The 17,328-nt window shown below is 42.0% G+C and overlaps 1 protein-coding gene across 1 annotated transcript in view; it reads right to left on the bottom strand.

Moving 5' to 3' along the window:
- LOC133096173 (protein piccolo-like) overlaps positions 1–14,322 on the bottom strand; it is a 78,165-nt gene extending 63,843 nt beyond the window's left edge. The window contains exons 1-2 of the mRNA XM_061197658.1: positions 14,121–14,322; positions 12,820–12,917 (exon numbers count right to left, since the gene is read on the bottom strand). The gene's annotated coding sequence lies outside the window, so the exon portion shown is untranslated. The remainder of the gene's footprint in view (positions 1–12,819; positions 12,918–14,120) is intronic.
- Positions 14,323–17,328: the final 3,006 nt, after the last annotated feature.

Here is a 17,328-nt window from a genome sequence, read left to right as displayed (position 1 = left end):
AAACTTAAAAGATTTTGCACAGCAAAGGAAACCAAAGACAAAATGAAAAGACAACCTGCTGAAGGAGAGACAATATTTGCACATGATAAGAGGTTAACATCAAAAAAGATGACCAAGCAAGGGTTCATATCTAAACTACAGAAACAGCACATACAACTCAATATCAAAAAAACACCCACAATCTTTTTTTAAAAAATGAGAAGACCTAAATAGACATTTTTTCCAAGGAAAAACTACATATAGACAGCCAGAACTCACAAAGATGCTAAACATAGCTAATCGGCAGTAAAATGCAAATCAAAACTATGAGATATATCACCTCAGTCTTGTCAGAATGGCTGTCATAAAAAAGATCACAAATAACAAAGGTTAGTGAGGATGTGGAGAAAGGGAAACTCTTGTACACTCTTGATGTGAATGTGAAGTAGTGCAGCTACTGTGGAAAACAGAATGGAGGTGCCACAAAAAACTAAAAATAGAACTACCATAATATCCAGCAATTTCACTGTTGGGTATATCAGAAGAAAACAAAAACACTATTTCAAAAGAAATAACTGCACACCAATGTTCATAACAGTGTTATTTGCCATAGTCAAGATACAGAGTCAAACTAAGTGTTCATCAATAGCTTAGTGGATAAAAAAGATTTTTTATGATGACTTCAGCAAAAAATGAAATTTTGCCATTTGCAAGAACATGGATGGATTTGGAGGGTATTATGCTTAGTAAAATAAGCCGCAGAGAAAACAAGCATGGCATGTTATGAGAAAAAAAGCATGGTATGTTATGAGAAAACAAGCATGGTATGTTATCACTTACACGTGGCATCTAAAAAATTGAATACAACAACAACAAAAAAACAGACTCACAGATTAAAGAACAGACTAGTGGTTACCAGCAGGGAGAGATAGGGTGGAGGAGCAAAATAGTGGTAGGAGATTTTGAGGTACAATCCACTATGTATAAAATCAATAATCTACAGTGATGTACTGTATAACATGGGGAATATAGCCACTCTTTTATAATAACTATAAATGGAGAAGAACCTAAACATTTATGAATCACTATGTTGTACCTCTGAAACTAATATAATAATGTAAATTAACTATAGATCAATAAAATATAAAGTAAGAAACAATAAAGGGGAGACACAGATTATTAGATAGAAATCAATTAAATAAACACAAGTTTTGGAAATCAAGGAATTAAAAAACAACACGTAAGACACAACATTGGCATTTAAAGTGTACAATCTATTCATTTAAAAGAAATCATTTAAGTGGTAAAAAATGGTACCCATTCTCACAATTTTGTATATCTAGGATAAATTATTATCTACAAAAATATGTTACAAATATTCACTCACAAAGAAAGAGAAAATTGGGATAAACCCATTTTAGTATACAAATTTAATATCAAAGTCTCTATGTAAAACTGATTTGAATAAGTTCTGTTAGCCACTTCTAGTTTCCTTGTGATGTAAAATCTTTTAAAGCATAAAAATCAGCCTTTCTACATTATTCCATTAGACATACATAGAAGTTAAAAGAAAGGAGAAGACAGAACAATCAACCAGGAAGGTGAATTTACTGAGAAACAGTCATTCATTCTCCCTCCTCCTTTTCTTTTCCTCCTTTTCCAGGTCTCTTTCGGTTCCGATCAAGAGAAGTCTTGAGGCCCACCCCGGTGGCTGAGCAGACAAGCCTCTCGAGCTGCCGTGTGGATGAAAGGCTCTTGGTGCTCCAGCCAGGCATCAGGGCTGTGCCTCTGAGGTGGGAGAGCCAACTTCAGGACACTGGTCCACAAGAGACCTCCCAGCTCCACATAATACCAAACGGCGAAAATATCTCAGAGATCTCCATCTCACCATCAAGACCCAGCTTCACTCAACGACCAGCAAGCTACAGTGCTGGACACCCTATGCCAAACAACTAGCAAGACAGGAACACAGCCCCATCCATTAACAGAGAGGCTGCCTAAAATCATAATAAGGCCATAGACACCCCAAAACACACCACCAGACGTGGACGAGCCCACCAGAAAGACAACATCCAGCCTCATCCACCAGAACACAGGCACTAGTTCCCTCCACCAGGAAACCTACACAACCCACTGAACCAACCTTAGCCACTGGGGACAGATACCAAAAACAACGGGAACTACGAACCTGCAGCCTGTGAAAAGGAGACCCCAAACACAGTAAGATAAGCAAAATGAGAAAACAGAAAAACACACAGCAGATGAAGGAGCAGGGTCAAAACACACCAGACCTAACAAATGAAGAGGAAATAGGTAGTCTACCTGAAAAAGAATTCAGAATAATGATAGTAAGGATGATCCAAAATCTTGGAAATAGAATAGACAAAATGCAAGAAACATTAAACAAGGACGTAGAAGAACTAAAGAGGAACCAAGCAACGATGAAAAGCACAATAAATGAAATTAAAAATACTCTAGATGGGATCAATAGCAGAATAACTGAGGCAGAAGAACGGATAAGTGACCTGGAAGATAAAATGGTGGAAATAACTACTGCAGAGCAGAATAAAGAAAAAAGAATGAAAAGAATTGAGGACAGTCTCAGAGACCTCTGGGACAACATTAAACGCACCAACATTCGAATTATAGGGGTCCCAGAAGAAGAAGAGAAAAAGAAAGGGACTGAGAAAATATTTGAAGAGATTATAGTTGAAAACTTCCCTAATATGGGAAAGGAAATAGTTAATCAAGTCCTGGAAGCACAGAGAGTCCCATACAGGATAAATCCAAAGAGAAACACACCAAGACACATATTAATCAAACTATCAAAAATTAAATATAAAGAAAACATATTAAAAGCAGCAAGGGAAAAACAACAAATAACACACAAGGGCATCCCCATAAGGTTAACAGCTGATCTTTCAGCAGAAACTCTGCAAGCCAGAAGGGAGTGGCAGGACATACTTAAAGTGATGAAGGAGAAAAACCTACAACCAAGATTACTCTACCCAGCAAGGATCTCATTCAGATTTGATGGAGAAATTAAAACCTTTACAGACAAGCAAAAGCTGAGAGAGTTCAGCACCACCAAACCAGCTTTACAACAAATGCTAAAGGAACTTCTCTAGGCAAGAAACACAAGAGAAGGAAAACACCTACAATAACAAACCCAAAACATTTAAGAAAATGGGAATAGGAACATACATATCAATAATTACCTTAAATGTAAATGGATTAAATGCTCCCACCAAAAGACACAGACTGGCTGAATGGATACAAAAACAAGACCCATATATATGCTGTCTACAAGAGACCCACTTCAGACCTAGAGACACATACAGACTGAAAGTGAGAGGATGGAAAAAGATATTCCATGCAAATGGAAATCAAAAGAAAGCTGGAGTAGCAATTCTCATATCAGACAAAATAGACTTTAAAATAAAGACTATTACAAGAGACAAAGAAGGACACTATATAATGATCAAGGGATCGATCCAAGAGGAAGGTATAACAATTGTAAATATTTATGCACCCAACATAGGAGCACCTCAATACATAAGGCAAATACTAACAGCCATAAAAGGGGAAATCGACAGTAACACAATCATAGTAGGGGACTTTAACACCCCACTTTCACCAATGGACAGATCATCCAAAATGAAAATAAATAAGGAAACACAAGCTTTAAATGATACATTAAACAAGATGGACTTAATTGATATTTATAGGACATTCCATCCAAAAACAACAGAATACACATTTTTCTCAAGTGCTCATGGAACATTCTCCAGGATAGATCATATCTTGGGTCACAAATCAAGCCTTGGTAAATTTAAAAAAATTGAAATCGTATCAAGTATCTTTTCCGACCACAACGCTATGAGACTAGATATCAATTACAGGAAAAGATCTGTAAAAAATACAAACACATGGAGGCTACACAATACACTACTTAATAACGAAGTGATCACTGAAGAAATCAAAGGGGAAATCAAAAAATACCTAGAAACAAATGACAATGGAGACACGACGACCCAAAACCTATGGGATGCAGCAAAAGCAGTTCTAAGAGGGAAGTTTATAGCAATACAAGCCTACATCAAGAAACAGGAAACATCTCGAATAAACAACCTAACCTTGCACCTAAAGCAATTAGAGAAAGAAGAACAAAAAAACCCCAAAGCTAGCAGAAGGAAAGAAATCATAAAGATCAGATCAGAAATAAATGAAAAAGAAATGAAGGAAACAATAGCAAAAATCAATGAAACTAAAAGCTGGTTCTTTGAGAAGATAAACAAAATTGATAAACCATTAGCCAGACTCATCAAGAGAAAAAGGGAGAAGACTCAAATTAATAGAATTAGAAATGAAAAAGGAGAAGTAACCACTGACACTGCAGAAATACAAACGATCATGAGAGATTACTACAAGCAACTCTATGCCAATAAAATGGACAACCTGGAAGAAATGGACAGATTCTTAGAAATGCACAACCTGCCGAGACTGAACCAGGAAGAAATAGAAAATATGAACAGACCAATCACAAGCACTGAAATTGAAACTGTGATTAAAAATCTTCCAACATACAAAAGCCCAGGACCAGATGGCTTCACAGGCGAATTCTATCAAACATTTAGAGAAGAGCTAACACCTATCCTTCTCAAACTCTTCCAAAATATTGCAGAGGGAGGAACACTCCCCAACTCATTCTACGAGGCCACCATCACCCTGATACCAAAACCAGACAAAGATGTCACAAAGAAAGAAAACTACAGGCCAATATCACTGATGAACATAGATGCAAAAATCCTCAACAAAATACTAGCAAACAGAATCCAACAGCACATTAAAAGGATCATACACCATGATCAAGTGGGGTTTATTCCAGGAATGCAAGGATTCTTCAATATACGCAAATCAATCAACGTGATACATCATATTAACAAATTGAAGAAGAAAAACCATATGATCATCTCAATAGATGCAGAGAAAGCTTTCGACAAAATTCAACACCCATTTATGATAAAAGTCCTGCAGAAAGTAGGCATAGAAGGAACTTTCCTCAACATAATAAAGGCCGTATATGACAAACCCACAGCCAACATTGTCCTCAATGGTGAAAAACTGAAACCATTTCCACTAAGATCAGGAACAAGACAAGGTTGCCCACTCTCACCACTATTATTCAACATAGTTTTGGAAGTGTTAGCCACAGCAATCAGAGACGAAAAAGAAATAAAAGGAATCCACATCGGAAAAGAAGAAGTAAAGCTGTCACTGTTTGCAGATGACATGATACTATACATAGAGAATGCTAAAGATGCTACCAGAAAACTACTAGAGCTAATCAATGAATTTGGTAAAGTAGCAGGATACAAAATTAATGCACAGAAATCTCTTGCATTCCTGTATACTAATGATGAAAAATCTGAAAGTGAAATTAAGAAAACACTCCCGTTTACCATTGCAACAAAAAGAATAAAATATCTAGGAATAAACCTACCTAAGGAGACAAAAGACCTGTATGCAGAAAATTATAGGACACTGATGAAAGAAATTAAAGATGATACAAATAGATGGAGAAATATACCATGTTCTTGGATTGGAAGAATCAATATTGTGAAAATGACTCTGCTACCCAAAGCAATCTACAGATTCAATGCAATCCCTATCAAACTACCACTGGCATTTTTCACAGAACTAGAACAAAAAATTTCACAATTTGTATGGAAACACAAAAGACCCTGAATAGCCAAAGCAATCTTGAGAACGAAAAATGAAGCTGGAGGAATCAGGCTCCCTGACTTCAGACTATATTACAAAGCTACAGTAATCAAGACAGTTTGGTACTGGCACAAAAACAGAAATATAGATCAATGGAACAGGATAGAAAGCCCAGAGATAAGCCCACGCACATATGGTCACCTTATCTTTGATAAAGGAGGCAAGCATATACAGTGGAGAAAAGATAGCCTCTTCAATAAGTGGTGCTGGGAAAATTGGACAGGTACATGTAAAAGTATGAAATTAGAACACTCCCTGACACCATACACAAAAATAAACTCAAAATGGATTAAAGACCTAAGTGTAAGGCCAGACACTATGAAACTCTTAGAGGAAAATATAGGCAGAACACTCTATGACATAAATCACAGCAAGATCCTTTTTGACCCAGGTCCTAGAGAAATGGAAATAAAAACACAAATAAACAAATGGGACCTAATGAAACTTAAAAGCTTTTGCACAGCAAAGGAAACCATAAACAAGACCAAAAGACAACCCTCAGAATGGGAGAAAATATTTGCAAATGAAGCAACGGACAAAGGATTAATCTCCAAGATTTACAAGCAGCTCATGCAGCTCAATAACAAAAAAACAAACAACCCAATCCAAAAATGGGCAGAAGACCTAAATAGACATTTCTCCAAAGAAGAGATACAGATTGCCAACAGACACATGAAAGAATGCTCAACATCATTAATCATTAGAGAAATGCAAATCAAAACTACAATGAGGTATCATCTCACACCGGTCAGAATGGCCATCATAAAAAAATCTAGAAACAATAAATGCTGGAGAGGGTGTGGAGAAAAGGGAACACTCTTGCACTGTTGGTGGGAATGTAAATTGATACAGCCACTATGGAGAACAGTATGGAGGTTCCTTAAAAAACTAAAAATAGAACTACCATATGACCCAGCAATCCCACTACTGGGCATATACCCTGAGAAAACCATAATTCAGAAAGAGTCATGTACCAAAATATTCATTGCAGCTCTGTTTACAATAGCCAGGACATGGAAGCAACCTAGGTGTCCATCATCGGATGAATGGATAAAGAAGATGTGGCACATATATACAATGGAATATTACTCAGCCATAAAAAGAAATGAAATGGAGGTGTTTGTATTGAGGTGGATGGAGTTAGAGTCTGTCATACAGAGTGAAGTAAGTCAGAAAGAGAAAAAGAAATACAGTATGCTAACACATATATATGGAATCTAAGGGGAAAAAAAAGGTCATGAAGAACCTAGTGGCAAGATGGGAATAAAGACACAGACCTACTAGAGAATGGACTTGAGGATATGGGGAGGGGGAGGGGTGAGATGTGACAGGGTGAGAGAGTGTCATGGACATATATACACTACCAAATGTACAATAGATAGCTAGTGGGAAGCAGCCACATAGCACAGGGAGATCAGCTCGGTGCTTTGTGACCAGCTAGAGGGGTGGGATAGGGAGGGTGGGAGGGAGGGAGATGCAAGAGGGAAGAGATAGGGGAACATATGTATATGTATAACTGATTCACTTTGTTATAAAGCAGAAGCTAACACACCATTGTAAAGCAATTATACTTCAATAAAGATGTTAAAAAAAAAAAAAAAAGAGAATTCTTGAGAGTTCTGAGAATATTTCTTTGAGGGCTTCAAATCACCATACCTACATCCTCTGCCACAACTACACACACGGGAACGAAAATAAACCTCTGCTATCTACTCATGTAGGAGGGATTCATGCAAAATAAACTCCTACATGGAGACCAACAGGTGAGTTTTCTACCTGTTCTTTATAATGTCCTTCCATTATAGTAAATCCCACACATTATGAGGAAGAAACGGTTATGTGAGCTTTTCCTTGAAGTCAAAAAACTTGCATTCATTTCAAGTACCTGCTGATCATAGGGTACAGCCAGGGAAGGTGCCATCCCCCTTGGGGGGGAGGGGCGGTGAATGGGCTCCCGCACCCATGCACCTCCTGATGTACAGATTCTGGAGAAACAAAGGGCGGTCACACCGCAGTCAGCCCGTCGGGCTGTCGGGCCACTGGGCAACCCGACCAGCCTGGAAGTGCCCCATCAGTTTGCTGAAAGCAAAACTCTGTCCCCCCTGTGAAGCCAGGCAATTTGGGTCAGAGAGTCAGAGGAGACCGGTAATCAACTCCTCCTCTCTGCTCACCTCCTTGGGGTTACAGCAACCCCATCTCCAAACCCAAATCTGACCCTGGAGTGCCAAACTGGGAGTGGCAGTTGGGCTCTGCCGGTGCTTCAGCGCCCTCTGGAGGTTGTCTGCTCTAATGGCAACTCTCAGCCCTTCCTCCTCCTCCTTCCCTAGTCCTGGGGGCTGCCTTGGCCTCCCGCAGCTGCTGGCCTGATTTCATTCTTCATTTTTCTCCAATTACAATGAAGTGTCTTACAGAGGTCTGGAATCTCTTGAAGAAGGAAGATCTTTTAGCCAATACACCTTAACCGTGAGAAGTTGGTTTCAAGAATGAACCTGAAATACTGTATTTTTCTCCTGATGATTCCAAGGAGAGACAGCTCAAGTTTTCTAAATCATAAGAAAAACCAAGGTAAATATGATATTCTGAGCCAGAGATGAAAAAGCAGTTTTTAGCACCCCCTCCCCATGTCATATGACCGGGATTTAAATCAATCAACTGCCACTGGTTTTTAAATCACATGACCCAACTTTAAATCAATCAGCTGCTTCCCTGTAACTCGCGTGACTTGGCTTTGAATAGTAAGAAATGCAGAGGTATAAAAATGATGTTCTGAACAATAAATGGAAAAACAACATTTTAGAAAGTTGTTTTCTTTTCGAATGGACCATTCATTGCCTACAGAATAAAGGATTCCCTTGTGGATTTCTTGAACTGTAAACACATACATTGTCTCCGTTGGCTTGATTGACTTAGATTTGGTGTTTTTGTTGTTGTTGTTGTTAACATCTTTATTGGAGTATAATTGCTTTACCTTGTTGTGTTAGCTTCTGCTGTATAACAAAGTGAATCAACTGTTCGTATACATATATCCCCATATCCTCTCCCTCTTGTGTCTCCCTCCCACCTTCCCTATCCCACCCCTCTAGGTGGTCACAAAGCACTGAGCTGACCTCCCTGTGCTATATGCAGCTGCTTCCCAATAGCTATCTATTTCACCTTTGGTAGTGTATATATGTCCATGCCACTCTCTCACTTCATCCCAGCTTACCCTTCCCCCTCCCTGTGTCCTCAAGTCCGTTCTCTACAGCTACGTCTTTATTCCTCTGCAGCGACTCCTGCTAGGGACGGATACTTCCTTTTATGCTCAGGGAAATCCCCTAGTTTGAATATGATTTGAGTTTGATCCTGTGAAACCATCAGAACTTCCCACCAGAGATAAATGAGGAGATTCTGGCCTTTATTAGTATGCATGATGAACACGGGTGTCCTGGCTGTACTTGCCAACCCTCCTATTTTACCCACCTATTTTTATCCACCTTCCTCCCTGTGAGTACCTTTGACCAACCCTGAGCTCAGACTCCTGACCTATTCCAGTGACTTTGTCAGTCTTTCTTTAAAAATGGACAGGTAATAAAATGAATTTAACCTAGAAGCAGCAGCTCAGTAAGGGAAATAAAATCATCAGAAATTATCTAATCACAGCCACAGCCATCCAGGGCTCTGTCTTACCTGCTGGGTCATAAGAATGGGACCTTCCTAAACTTGAAGGGCATCCAATCAAATAAGTAAAGGTTGGCTCACCTCTGGCTCTTGGAGGGATTGCTAGGCAGTCTACCCAGTGTATACTAACTGCAAAACACTGTCATGGTTGTGAAACACCTATGTTCCAGGAAAGCTTTTTGGGGTGCATGGGGAAGGTTTCTTTTTGACATCAAGCAAAAAATAAATCACCAAGCTCTTTGAGCACAGGGGTTCTTAAGAGGGCAGTAGAAGGAAGGAATGGGCAGAAAAGACGATCTCCAATGAAGTGAAGGCCGTTTTTCCAAAAGAGTAGGATCTAGTCTCAGTTTAAGGAGAACACTTTTAAATAGCTGGGACAGCTCCAAACTGCAGTTTAGGGAACGAGTGCTTCAAAAGAACAGTGCTTTAAAAGTCCTGGCAAGGCAGCTAGAGGATGAAGAGTTGGTTTTGCATAGTTTTGAACACAGGAGTAAAGAAGCAGAGGCATCTCTGACTAAAAGGCCCTGAGATCCTATGGCATCAATGGGTCAGTCGCAGGGGCAGGGGGTGTGGGGGGTGATATTTCTCTCTCAACGTCTCCCAGGGCAGCCACCCCTCCCGACCCCACCCCCCCACTCCCTTCACCCTTCCTCCCTCCACTGTTGGGTCCCCAGGGACAGCACTTCTCAAGCTGGAGCGCTCAGGCACCATCTCTGCAGTCTGGATTCTTCCTGGAGCCTGGCAAGTTCTGGGACAGGAAGGCGGGTCTGCAAGGCCGCTGCGGTGCAGTCGTACCTGGAGGCCTGGAGGGGAACTGGAGCCCTGAAGCCCACCCACGTCCTTGAAGCCGAGGGAGGAACACATCCTCCTAACAGTACTTCTCAGGGGTCAGCGTGCTCCCCACCCGACGGTGATCCATACTCACTTGAGGCAGCAAGGACTGCCTCTAACTGGCCCCCTCGATTCCGCCTTAAGGGTCCTCGCACATGTGTGATAGCGCAGACCCCGGATCTCTTTAGTCAGCTGAGGCCAGTGCTGCTGGGATCCCTCCAGTCCCATCCCCCAGCCCCTCCCTCTGGGACTGTACCTAATAGAAGAAAGAGCACAGAGGAATTGGCTGAATCAAGGGACCTGGGAGCCTGGGTATGAGTTTGAAGACCGAGAACCTAAGGCGCAATTACATATTATTGGAAACTCTTGTGGAGTGTGTGGGGGGAGGTTAGGAGGCTGAGAGGCTGAGTCGACCTGGTGAGTCCAGCCCCAGGACACCACACAGCCCCGTCCCCCTTTCCCTGCCATCAGACAAGGGGTGCCGCAACTCCAGCCAGGACTCTGCACTTCCCCCTCCCTGATTCTCCAGAAGAGCAGGTAGCCCCCCTCTGAGGGCAGGGGCAAGACAACGGACCAAGTCCCCCTGCACTAAGGCGCTACTGGAAGCTCTTCCTGAACAGCAGTGCTGGCTTGGAGCGAACCCGTGCACCGCCAAAGTTGGTCTCGTCCTGCAGCTGAGGGACGCAGGCTTTAAGTCAGCTGCCTTGGCTTTAAATCAATCAGTCCCCCCTTTAAGTCAGGTGACCCGACTTTAAATCACTGTGTGCCCCTCAAGCCTGCAACTTCAAAAGTTGGGAACTTCACTTTGATCCCAGCACCTCACACAGCTGAATGCACACTCTAGTCATCCCCAAGCCTGGCTTACAGGCAGGATATAAGGTAAGGGGATGGGCTGCACACATGGTGAGGAGGGTGCACTTCATGTACCAGAAGGGTCCAGGTACTCTGGGTACAGCAAGCAGTGCACGATACAGCAGCTCCCTGGCAAAGCTGGTGATGCACAGGGGCAGCAGGCACACCCAGGCACGCAGAGGTTCCAGGCCGGGAGCTGGGGCACAGCCAGCCGGGAGGGTGTGAAAGCCAAGGATCTGAGCCTTCTTGAGAAAGGCAGACACAGAGGATGGATGAGAAACAAAGACCAGATGAAACATGGATTTGGAAAACACACCCTGCTCTTGAAATTGGGGTGGGGGGCACCCCAGATTTGAGTCTTCTTACTCCCCAGTACCTAGTGCTTTGGCATTTGCCCAATTACTTATAAAATGTGACTGATAATATCTAACCCATAGAATACTGCATTTGCAGTGGTTTTGCGTGTTTATGTTTCTATAGTGGAATAATCTTTTCTACAAGAAAAATGTACACAATCTGAAATAAATTAAAACCCCTCTTTAAAAAGTACTATATCGGACTTCCCTGGTGGCGCAATGGTTAAGAATCTGCCTGCCAAGGCAGGGGACATGGGTTCGAGCCCTGGTCAGGGAAGATCCCACATGCCGCGGAGCAGCTAAGCCCATGCGCCACAACTACTGAGCCTGCAGGCCACAACTACTGAAGCCCGCGTGCCTAGAACCGGTGCTCCACAACAAGCGCAGCAAGAGAAGCCACCGCAATGAGAAGCCCGCGCACCGCAACAAAGAGTAGCCGCCGCTTGCCGCAACTAGAGAAAGCCTGCGCATAGCAACGAAGACCCAACGCAGCCAAAAACAAATTAATTAATTAATTAGTTAACTATTTTTAAAAAGTACTATATCCTTCTGTACAGCTTCTCTGGGAAGAACAGAGAGATGGCGTAGGAGAGTGAGAAAGACCAATATTTAGTGCACATCCCTGATGCAGGTGCTCTGCTGGCTCAGATAGATTTATCCCCACTTTACAAAGGAGGAAATAATCTCAGAGACGTTTAGTAATTTTCCCAAAGCCAAACAGCTATTGAGTGGCAGAACCTAGATCTGAACCAAGTCTGTTACCTTCAAAGCCTAAGTCCTCATCACAACAAAACTCAATTAATATTTACATTTATCGAATTACATTGCAACCTGGGGAGTTCTTGGCACAATCCTCAATAAGAGTGAGAAAGAAAGAAATAGCATTGTTCCTACAGTCAACCAAAATTTATGGAGCAGCTGCTAGATGCCTGGCCTTTTTTGGGGTTCAGCAGTGATCAAGACAGGAAGAGTCCTGCTTTCATGAACCACGTAGTGGGGAGGAGAGACGGGTGCAACTTGGGTGAGGGATTTCACCTTGCTGGACCTCTGTTTTCTCATCTGGAAAATGGAATGGGTGTTCCTCATTTTCTGGGATTGTCCAGCCCTCACATTCTCTGATTCCATAAGAAGCATTTGTTTTCCTGTTTCTTTAAAATTCATTCAGGCCGTGAGCTGTGATGAATGTTGTTAGCTGCTCCCCAAATCACTCTATTCCCACCCTTTTCCTGTGATCAGGTCTTTCCCGAAACATGACTCACAGTCAGTCAAGTCACAGAACCTCAGGGGCACCCAGCAGAAAAATTCCAACCCTTGCTTCCCAGGAGCTCTGCGGTCTACCTGCCAGGTAAACTTAACTCACCTGGCACAAGGTGGCCATCCCTGGTTTCACATCAACATGATCTCAGGCACAAACCTCCTTGTTTTTCCATTTTGTCTTTAAGTTACTTGCTGAAACAACTGCACAAATATGAAAAAGATATAAAATCAGGCATCCTCTGCCTTCAGTGCCTACTAATACATGATTTTCTGCCACTTTAATGAAAAAGATACAACATTTCAGCATTCCGCTGCCCTTATTATTTTTCATTTTGTTGATATTTCTACTAAATACATCTTTCAATATTTTAACAATGGAACATGTATTTAGGTTGTTCCACACACAGCCTTTAGTGGTAAGGGTTTTGTTGTTATATTTCTATTATGTTTCCTTTAAAAATCATTATCCTATTTAAATGGATTACGTCAATTTTATAGGCATTTATCATGTGATATTGATGAAATTAATACATAGGGGGCAGTAGTACAAATTGATTGGAATTGAGAGCCTCCATCAGCACACTTAAATATAAATATTATATATATATGTATATATATATATATATACATATATATATATATATACACATATATATATATAAGCCAAATTACATGCTGAGTGAGATTCTCCTACTCTTTTTCACTCTCTGCGCCTCAAGCCTGTGAGAAATGGAATATTTCTTGCCATATCAGTAAAAAAAGGATGTCACAGTCATGAGCACTTGCAGCCCTCCAATGTGAGCGGGCGGGCCCTGAGGAACTCAAGATATGCAAATACAGAATGCAGGCCCCAGAGAGCTGAGATGCACATCAAATGAATGATTTCAGTGAGCCCAGACTCTTGCATCTTCCCATACAAAGAAAAGCGCTCCATTCCTCACCTTGGGAGAGCTGGTTTTCCTTAGTTAACAATCACCTTTTGATGTTCCCCATTACCTGCGCCATTGCCCTCCCTTGTCCCCCCCTCCCGGTACTTTAGCTCAGGGAGGAAGGAGCGCAGAGAGACTCGGCTGAACAAGGGGCCTGCGAGCCTGGGGATGCGTTTTCAGCCGCTTTCCCCGCAGTCAGGAGGAGGGGCGCTGACGCTCCAACCGGACCCTGCGCCTCCCTTGCCCCGTTTCCCCTCAGGACGCTCAGGCCGACCCCCTCCCCACGCCCACCAGGCCCCGCGAGCCAGGCCGAGGGCAGGGGCGAGAGGAGGGACCGAAGTTCCCCGGGACCAGACGCTGGGGGCCGCTCTTCCTGCACAGCAGCAGCGGGTGGCAGCGAACCCCTGCTCCTCAGAAGCTGGTCTTGCGCTGACGCCTGGGCACCGGACCAGGAGGAGGGTTGGTGCCCACTTACCCGGCCCGCGGTCCCCAGGACTGTCGCGGGTTCGGCCGCCGGGGCCCCTCCAGAGCCGGCAGCCTCAGTGAGGCCGCCCTCCCCTCGGGCTCCGGGGCACTTCAGTGACGGCGGAGGGAAGAGACCCTGAGCCCGGAGTTCCAGCTCTGCAGAAACACGGGCTCCGTTCTGGGCGAGGAGGTGGGACAGCTCTGCCGCGAGGCCTTCCGGGAGGGAGGGCGGCGCCTGGGGAGGAGCCGCCTGGAGCAGCCAGGAGCCCTTCCGGGGGTCCTGGAGGGGCGGCCCGGCCTGGGGGCCCCACCCACTGTGACCGCAGCCCAGGCCTTTTTCCTGGAATCCTACACAAAAAAGAAAGATACACAGTCTATAGTAAATATTCACAAATGATTGTTGCTGCTGTGCTTACTATTCTATTAAAGGTGTAAAATCCATAAAACACTTTAAGTTCAAAATTAAATATGAATTTTTACCTTTCTAATTATGTCTCTGCTATTCCCAACTGTGGTTAATAAATCAGAGACTGTGGCATCACTAGTTAAAAATGAGCTTGAGAAAAAAATAGAGCTCAGGCCCACCAGACCTACTGAATCACGATCTGCACTTTTACAATCTCCCCAGTGTACTTGTGTACCCATGAATAGTTGAAAGGTACATTTCTACCTCGACATGTCTTTTCTGTCTGAGAAATACACACATTTTATCCAGTTTGATATAAATAAAACAGTCAAAAATGCATATGCCTGTGTTGAAACCATCATTTTATCATTTCTTTTCCAGATAAGTATAGTCTCTACACTGGTTTTGTGGATCACATGCCATACTCTTTTCTTGTAGTTAGAAATAAGGTAGAGGAAGTTACTTTGTAAATATATATATATATATATATATATATTAGTGGATAATTGAATTAGTGGATAATTGAAGACAGTCTTCTAAATTAAAACCAGTTCTCTTAACTTGCTGTTTTCTTCTTGGGTCACATTATGAACTCTTCCCGTGGCCACATGGCATGTGTACTTTTAATTTCAGGGACTGCTGACATTCCAGGATGTGGCCATAGATTTCTCTCAAGAGGAGTGAGAATGCCTGGGCCAAGATCAATGGGAATTGTACAGGGATGTGATGTGAGAGAAGTATAGGAACCTGCTCTCCTTGGGTGAGGATACCTTCCTTCCAGAATTCCTTATCCAACCACAGGGTTTGGAGTCCTTCATTTGTAGAATGTCTCCTGGAATCTTCTGCTTCCTACAATAGGGTTTCAGATTGCAACGTTTCAGGAAAGATTGGGAGTTTGTGGGTATAATTTTTCTTATTCTTTTAAAATTGCAGCCTCCCTTTTAATATACTTTGTAACTGCTTGGGATGTGTCTATATGAACTGTGTGCTATATGCTTCTGTTATAGTCCTTAAAATATTTTATTGTCTTATTTTCTGTAACAATTTTCCACGGATTCTTTGGGCTTAAGGTATATTAAAAGGGAGACTGCAATTCTGGGACTTCTCTGGTGATGCAGTGGTTAAGAATTCACCTGCCAATGCAGGGGACAGGGGTTCGATCCCTGGTCCGGGAAGATCCCACATGCCAAGGAGCAACTAAGCCAGTGGGCCACAACTACTGAGCCTGCGCACCACAACTACAGAAGCCGGTGCGCCTTGAGCCCGTGTGCCATTTATTTTTTGGAGAATAAAACCGCCTCTGAGTGATTAAAATTTAGACCAGCTAGTCAAAATGCTTTATCACCTGTTCTTCTAAAACACTGATCAATGGAACAAGTTTTACTAGGGATAACAGTGTAATTGTATTCTGGAGTTCATATGGGCAATATGGTTTATGACCTTGATGCTGGATCACATTTCAATGGTATAACTGCTATTAATTGTCTGTTTGTTCAACGATTAAAGTCTCACGTGATCTGAGTTCAGACTGGAGTCATCCTGGTTGGTTTCTGTCTATTGCAGATTTCTTCCAGTATGAAAGGACAAGAGCAATACGGCTTACTTTACAAAATGTCTTCAAACTAAATGATGATATAATCTACATTCAATTAATTTATACATACCCTACTGTAGAACAGGGTTCGTTACGGTGGCAGAGCCCGGTAATTACGTAAAACTGAAACTTTTTCTGCACTGGTTCAAGTCCTCTTCCTAAGAATATGTTTATAATCAACATTCTTTCACAAATTACCCAATTTAATTCACCATAGCATTCCTCATATTAACTAAATGGAAAATCCTAGGCTATATACAAATCCAGAAAGGGCCAAAAATCATCAGCCCCCATGGATTATTACAACCCATTGCTGAGGCATTCAAATTACTTATTAAAGAACCACTATGTCCATCAACATCATCAATTTATATATTATTGCCCCAATGCTAGCCTTAACCCTGGCTCTCACAACATGAATTCCTCTTCCCATATCTTATCCACTAATTAATATAAATGTAGGCATATTATTTATATTAGCCATATCACACCTAGCCATTTATTCCATCCTCAGATCTGGATGAACTTCACATTCAAAATACTCACTCACTGGAGCTCTAGGGACAATAGCACAGACAATCATCTCATATGAAGTAATGTAGCAGTTATTCTATTCTCAGTCTTACTGATAAATGGATCATTTACACTTTCAACAGTAATTATTACACAAGAACACCTATGACTAATTTTCTCCTGACCCCTACCCAGAATTTGATTATCTCCGCAGTAGCAGAAATCCAATGAAGCCCCACTTGATTTAACAGAAGTAGAATCAAAACCTGTATATGTCTTCAATGTAGAAAATGTAGCAGGCCCATTCACCCTGTCCTTCCTAGAGAATATGTCAATTTCCCTATGATAAACATTTCCACAACAATCTATTTTTAGGAGCATTCGACAATCCCTAAGTGCCAGAATTATATACAGCCCAAGTCATCATTAAAACACATCTAACAATCTCCTTTCTATGAATTTGAGCATCCTACCCACAATTTTGATATGATCAATGCATACATCTCTTATAAAAAGTTTTTTTACTACTAACATTAACCCTATGTATATGAGAGTTTTCACTACTTGTCATCATACCAGGCAACCCACCACAAACTTAAGAAATATGTCTGACAAAAGAGTTACTTTGGTAGAGTAAATCATAGAGGTTTCAATGCTCTTATTCCTGGAATTGAATTCTTCCTAATAATTTTACATTCTCCATGC

The sequence above is a fragment of the Eubalaena glacialis genome, chromosome 8, assembly GCF_028564815.1.
Source record: "Eubalaena glacialis isolate mEubGla1 chromosome 8, mEubGla1.1.hap2.+ XY, whole genome shotgun sequence".
In the NCBI taxonomy this organism is placed as follows: domain Eukaryota; kingdom Metazoa; phylum Chordata; class Mammalia; order Artiodactyla; family Balaenidae; genus Eubalaena; species Eubalaena glacialis.
This window is presented reverse-complemented; position numbering and strand designations above follow the sequence as displayed.